The sequence below is a fragment of the Piliocolobus tephrosceles genome, chromosome 4 (assembly GCF_002776525.5).
Source record: "Piliocolobus tephrosceles isolate RC106 chromosome 4, ASM277652v3, whole genome shotgun sequence".
Lineage (NCBI taxonomy): Eukaryota > Metazoa > Chordata > Mammalia > Primates > Cercopithecidae > Piliocolobus > Piliocolobus tephrosceles.
This window is the reverse complement of record NC_045437.1, coordinates 177,467,117-177,474,066: the sequence shown is the minus strand read 5'-3', so window position 1 is coordinate 177,474,066 and position 6,950 is coordinate 177,467,117. Positions and strand designations below refer to the sequence as shown.

General features: G+C 54.1%; 1 protein-coding gene across 1 annotated transcript in view; it reads right to left on the bottom strand.

The window, feature by feature from the left end:
* Nucleotides 1-2,452, bottom strand: part of LOC113219494 (CXXC-type zinc finger protein 5) — a 37,758-nt gene extending 35,306 nt beyond the window's left edge. Inside the window, exon 1 of the mRNA XM_031935500.1 lies at nt 2,432-2,452. The gene's annotated coding sequence lies outside the window, so the exon portion shown is untranslated. The remainder of the gene's footprint in view (nt 1-2,431) is intronic.
* Nucleotides 2,453-6,950: the final 4,498 nt, after the last annotated feature.

Sequence of the window (6,950 nt, the reverse complement as noted above, 5' to 3'; positions counted from 1 at the left end):
CTTCCCTCCTCCCGCCGCCTCCCTCCCAGCGCAGCTCGGGCCACTTGGACGCCGCGGGCTCTGAGGCCGGAGCTGCAGCCGCTGCGCCTCGAGGTCCCCGCGCCCTGACGCGGTCCACCCAGGCTCAGCTCCCTGGCGCGCCCTGTCTTCGCCTATTTCCCCCAACTTTACAAAAAAAAAAGGACGACCTCCCCGCTTTGGTGAGGCGGTCTAGGTTTAGAGACGCACCTCCGGGGAAATCTGCTATCTTTCTGTGCCCTCTTCAGCGGGGCCAGAAGCTTCCAGGACCGGGAGGGAGAATTTGGCCGCGCCCCCCAGCTCAGGTGCGCGGCGGGCCAGAGATTTCTAGCCTAGGGCTCTTGGGAGGGAGACGCGGGAAGACCCCACCCTTCCAAGAGCACCTTAATGGATTCAGTGGGCACTGGGGCCCCGGGAGAAAAGGGGCGGAGATTCCCGTTCCCATTTCGCAGATGAGGAAACTGATCCGAGAAAGGATAGTTTATCTCTTAGGCAGGCACCAGCCTCACTCAACTCTTTTGTCCCGGGGCTAAAACGACTACGTACATTTGGTACCTTGAGACCATGGCCTACGCACTCAAAACCCGAAACAATGCTTGGAACAGCAGCGCTGTTGAAAGACAGAAGGAAAACCCAGCCTTGCCAGAGTCGGCTTCCAGTGGGGACAGAGTTGGATCCACATATCCCGCTTTCACTCCATCATTGCCCCCGCTTCGTCTGCCCATCTTGGGCTAATCCTGCTGCTGCAGATGTCTTCACCTCACGTACCCATGGTGCAAGCCCCGGGCTCATATAATCCCAACTGCATATAATCCCAAAGTGGAAGTTTTCTTCAATTCTTTGGGATTCGTGGGGGCGTGTTTGTGCAAGGCCGACTTTCATCTGCGAGGCGAAGAAAACGCGGTCCCCAGACCCGAGCAGGGGAGGGAGAGGGGGAGGACCAGTTGGGGAAGTCAGCCTAGGGTTAAACGTTACAGCCTGAGATCGATTGGGGCCCAGATAACAGGGAGTTAACTGAGGCGATCTGGGCGCCTGCAGCCACAGGCGCGGCCTCGGTGGGAGAAGCGAAACTGTCTCCCACCTCGCTGCTTCCTCTCCTCTGCTCTGCGCAGCCTGTCTGTCTCCGAGGCTGGCGCGAGGGCTGTGGAGCATGGATCTCCTGGCAGCAGCAGCTGGTGCCCACCTTCCACGCCTTCTATATGTGGCCTTGGGGCCTTGACCCAGCCGGAGTGGGGTGGGGGGGAGGTATCAAAGGGCAGAACTCATCTGGAATGTGTTGCCTCTCTCCCACTCCTGATATCCAAGACCACATGCAGTGACCCTTCCCCAGACGTCGTGGACACCTGCTCCCAACCAGTTCCTTCCGAATGCTGAGAAGTGGTCTCCCTTAACTACTATGCCAAGAAATGGCTCCCTTGGGGAGGTGTTTAGTTTCTCTCCTCCTCACCAGCAGCCCTTTTAATGCCCCCCTCCAAACAAACATGCCATGTGAGTAAAAGTAAGGTGCCTGCTATGGAAACCGTTTTAAGATGCCCATCACCCCCAGAAGATCACTTCTAAACTGCTTAAAGATGGGTATTCTGGGCCTCAGTGTGAGTATCAGGCACTGTGTTGGGCACTGACCGTGCAAGGAAAAAGGAAGCAAAATCCCAGGTGTAGGATCTCCAAGCATTTAACCCACCTCCATCTGCCTTTTCTGGGGAAGCTGAGGCACAGACTGTGAGGGAGGACCTGTTCCCTGGGAGTTGGCAGCAGGTGTCAGAGGGTTAGGATCCGTGAAGTGAAACTCTATGCCACAGATCTCCTGAAGCCTAAGGTCAGTACAGAGTCAGGTCATGCACACCCCCCAAAAAGCTTTATGCTGGGGTCCATAGGGGAGGGTGGGTAGTAATTCCACTTTAGGGAATTGCTATTACCCACTTTCTTTTGAAACTCATGCCCCCACCCCCACCCCCAACTCAGGCGGGCAAAGGTCAAGGAGCCACAGGCTGCAATTGAGGAAGGCCAGGTGGTCCCAGTGGTGATGGCTTCCGCAGGGAAGGGGTGTTGACATGTCTGGCTCAGTTTAGAGGGTGGATCTTGGAGTTTTCCCTTGCTGGAAATTAACACCTCGGGAGGGAGACCTAGACTCTCACCTATCCAACCCATGTGGGAGCCACAGAGGAAAAGGGCAGAATTGTCCACACAGAAAGTGTTACAGAAACAGAAAATGTCACGTGCAAGCCATCCACAAAGAACTCTCCACCACAGATGCCAGTGAGACAAGTGGGGGACATCCAGGAAGGATGGGATGAGGGTCTCTGCCCTTGGGTGAGACTGTCCCCAACACAGCCCCCTTCTCCAAGAAGAAGGGAAGCCTGGTTCACTATTCTCCCACCTCTCCCCACCTCAAAAAGGAGTATTGAAGTCTCACCTTGCTATTAAACTTTTTGCTGAGTTTTTTGAAACAATCAGCCTTCAAGTCAGGAAGAAGTTCCTTCAGTCTCCAGCACCGCTGGGGGAGATGGCCCCTGCATCGTGGGCCTTGTCTTCTAGGGAGGGGTGTGTCCGCCCGGGATCCTGGATTGTGCTCTCCTGGATCCTGCTGATAACACCCATGGCTGGTATTTGTGCAACCCTTACCCTGAGCAGGGCATTGTGCTAAACAGTTAAGGTACATTATCTCATTTAGTCCTTATAACAGCCCCTGCAATAATGTCATCCCCTTTATTCAGATGAGGAAACTGAAATGAAATTGGCATCAGAGCTGTTCTCGAACCCCTGAGGCCATGTGCTGTTCTAGGGAGGCTTTCCACAGCCTCCAGTGAGGCTCATCTGCTTCACACCCTGCAGTGGTTCCTCACAGACTACCCTACTCAGCCTGGCTTCCCTAACTGGCCCTCTTCCCCACCAGGCCCTGCTGACCAATGCCATCTTACACTGGCAGTTCCCTGCCACCCTAAGACTCCTCTCCAGGGTCCCAGAGCTTTGCATGTACCATTCCCTCTGCTAAGATAGGCCTCATCAAGCTCAGTTCATGAACTCCTCATGGAAGACCAGGAGCACATATCACCTGGGAAGCGTCTCAGACTGCCACTTCCAGCCTGAGTTTGGGCCATACCTACAGGGCTACCACTAGCCTTTGTGCAAATCAGAAAAAGGTACCCACTTTTGGCAGATACAGGAAACCACGAAGGAGGTCACAGACTGCCTTTCAGCTTCCTAGCTCCCTTTGCTAGGTGCCTTTTTGCAGTGCATGCACTGCACAGCTATACTCTGTGGCCTGGCTTTGGGTCCCTCATCTGGCTTTGGGACCTCTCCTATGGCCACAGTGACCACAGTGCACAGAAATAGCTTTTATTTGCTCATCTCACTACTTGTTCCCTTGCCACCACCTCCCGCCATGAAAATCCTTTGAAGGTAAGGAGGAGTCCCCTATCTGCCTTGGGCCCGAAGCTTGGCCTCCAAAGAGATACCAGTAATAACAATTGTAGCCAGAATCTTTCTGAGCTCTTGCTTGTCAGGGACCATGCTAATTGCTTTTTGAACATAGGCTTATTAAATCCACAGGCTTGGACACCTGTGTGAGGTTACAAAGTACCAAAACCAGGATTTCAATCCATGCTTTTTCTGAGGCATTTTCCATGACTGCCATTTATCTGCTAATATCTGTCATTGATTAAACATCCAGTGACTGGAAATGGCCACATGAAGAACAGTGTGGGAGTTAGGGTCTCCAATAAAGATGGCCAATCTGGAACTCGGTCTAAGGTTTACCCTTCTTTGGGTACCAGTTCTGTCACCTGTATCACAAAGGATGGGAGCAAGGGCATTTGAAACCCTGCCTGCTGGGGCAGGGCACAGGATAGTGTTCAGTGGGGTCATGCTGGACTGTGACCTCAGCCAAAATCCCAGGGCAGGCTTGGGGGTACACACACGGGCAGAGGCAGGGAGGAGCCTAACCACACCAGACTGTGGCCCCCAGCCTTTGGGTCTGGGCCCTTATGCACTGACCGCTGGACATTAGGTCCTCCCCACCCCACCCCCATGACCTCCGAAGGAGCAGAGAGCTGTGAAATGAAAATTCAAAACGCCAGGTCTCTCAAGTAACCCAGGCTTGCCCATTCCTGAGAATACAGTTTGGTGGCTGATGCCTGGCCTTGACCTGTGTAAACAGAGTGGAAAGGATGAGGACAGAAGGGAGACTCCAGCCCCAGAACAAAATGACTCTGGGGACAGAGGCTGAGAGAGAGCAGGAAGCAAGTCATATTTCCCATTGCCCAGACACAGCTACACATGTGCCATAGACAACGAAAAACAGCCCTGTTCTCAGGCAGGCACAGGGAACTCGGCCTGTATACGGGATATTGATGGGGAGAGGGACAGTTTGGGGGCTCTCGTGCCCCTGACAATAACCCTTGGCTTCTCTAGGCATAATCATGGTTCAACTCTGTCCTATGGGAGTGGGACTGAGTGCTCCCAGAGGCCAAAGCTGTGGCTCCAGCCTCCCTGCCCTGTTTCAGGAAGAGGGAGGGAGAGCATTGCTGAGAGGTGGGGAGGTAACTGAATGGGGCTTTAGGGGAGGCAGAGGGCACAGTGTCCCAATCTGGAGCCCTACACCTGGAGGAGGGGTGCCCTGGGCAGGAGAAGCCAGCCTGCCCTGAAAGTGCCCTGCCCGACCCAAAGCCTGCAGGCTAGGGTGTGGTGGTGTGGAGGAGGCCTGCTGGAGGAGGCAGGGTGGGGCTCAGCCTCCTCTCTACAAATCTGGTCCTGCAGGGCAGTGCAGGGTCAGAAATGGCCTGCACTGAGACTTCCAAAAATGGCCCAGTCTCTTTCTCTTCAGACCTGGGGCCCCAAGACCACAGCTGTCACCCCCTACTCTGCCCTCCCCTCAGACTCCAAGGAATGGGGTGCTCAGACAGTGCTTGGGGGTGGGCCCGGGATGAACTGCTCTTTGAACTGGTGAGACTGGTTCTGTGTCTAGCCGCCTGGGCAGTCACGGGTTGCCCGCCAGGCCTGGGAGGAGGGAGGCCTCAAGAAAGGGCCCCTCGTAAATCGTTAACTCCCAGAGCCCAGCCGCCGCTGGATGCCCTGGGCCCCACCCCCAGTCGTGACTCTGGTCCTGAGAAGGCCCATCCCAGCCCAGAAGTCAAAGGTTAGAGGTCAGAGCCAGAGGTCCCAGCACCTGGGCAAGTCCTTCCCCCAGCTAGCAACAGGGAGGGGAGCAGGAGGGCTTTCTTTTGAGATCAACTTTTCATGGAGATTGCAGATTCAGAATCATCCTCGTCTGCCCCCCAGCCTTCCTGCATCCCTGACCTTTGCCTCTCAGGGGAGGCAGGCCTCTGGGTGGGCTTCCTGGGGCAACCCCTGGGCAAGTCCCAATCCCACCAGTCCCTTCTCCTCCTGGAGATAATTATGCCAGTCCCACTCACTCCACCTCAGAGTCATCACCAGGACTAGAAGGTGAATGAGATGAGGAGAAGAACTACTGTTCAGAATTGGGACAGGACCCTTTGTAGAGGAACTGTGTTAAGTGAACCCTTCACCAGCATGCTGAAGGGTTCAGCTGTTTAGAAATCTCATTCCCATTTTGCAAATAAGGAAACTGAGGCTTTGAGAGGGGAGTGACTGATTCACCCAGGCTGTGGCAGTTGTACAGGAAACGGCTTGGATTTGGTCCAGTTTTGTGCTATCAAGCTGAGCCTTGAATGGGGTTCAGCCCTCTCCTCAAATTCCTAAGCTACAGGTGTGAGGACACACCCTAAAGGCAGAATGGGCTGGACAAGCCCTCTCCCTGACTGACTGAGACACTGTCAGAGGCCCCTGAGATGGGGGCAGATGGGGGAGTGTATGTGGGCAGGAGACAGTCAATGCCCCCCTACCCCGCAACCTCTCCAAGCTCCTCCCCCAAGGCAGCCCTCCTCCAGGTCACACCCCCCTAGGTGCCACCACAGAGGAGACTTGGTTGCTGTCCCCCACTCCACCCTCAAGAAAAATTCTCCAGACAGACTAATGAGGAGGATTGATGGTGCTACCACCCTTTTCGCTAGGGAGGCATCTCAGAAGCTGAGGAGATGAGAAAAAACAACATCAACTTTTAATCGAGATTGCAGATTCAGAAAAGATTCATAAGTGAAATGATTCCCTAAGGAAATATAAAAAGTTACTTACGGCATTGCTAAATTGGGCATGCTTCAATCAGGGGCTGTTGAGAAATCATTAAGATATACAAGACGATGTTTTAGATACATGTGAGCTCCGTCAGGAGGGCTGGCTATTGCTCCAGCTAGAGAGAGGGGATCTGGCCCTGAGCTGGCTGGCCTCCTGTGTCACCCACCTCAATCCAGGGGAAGGAGGAGAAAGTGAAGAGAATCCCTACCTGCCAGGCCCCAGACACCACTGCCCAGAGACTGCAACTGTGTCCAGGGGCCCAGAGACTATAGCAAGGGAGAGTGGAGCACCAGGGCTGTGGTTAGGGGGAACTGTTTATTGTTGGAAGTAACTTTTTTCCTCTTTCAAATGGCATAATGGAGAATGGTAGGGCTATAACTATCTACTTCCCTTGAAACACTAAAGAGGGGACACCGCCTTCATATCCCCGATCCCTTTCCCCGTTCCTTGAGTTGGCCTGAGGAAGTGGGCATCCTACTTGGAGACAGAATTACCAGAATGCACTCTCAGACCTATGTCTGAGATCTTTGTGGGAGGGGTGAGGAGTAGGGGAGATCACTCTGGTCAGTCCCTTCAGGGAACACCAGGGGAGTGAACCATCCTAGGAAATGTTCTAGGATGATCACTAGCTTTTGAGGACATCTTCCCCTCCCCACTGCAGCCATTTTCTCAGGTGGAAGGCTTACCGGAAGCTCCACCTTCCACTCTTGCTGCAGCTTGGGAGGGTTTTTTTTTTTTCCCTCTGGCCTAGGGACTTTCAGAGTGAGTCTGGGACATCAGTG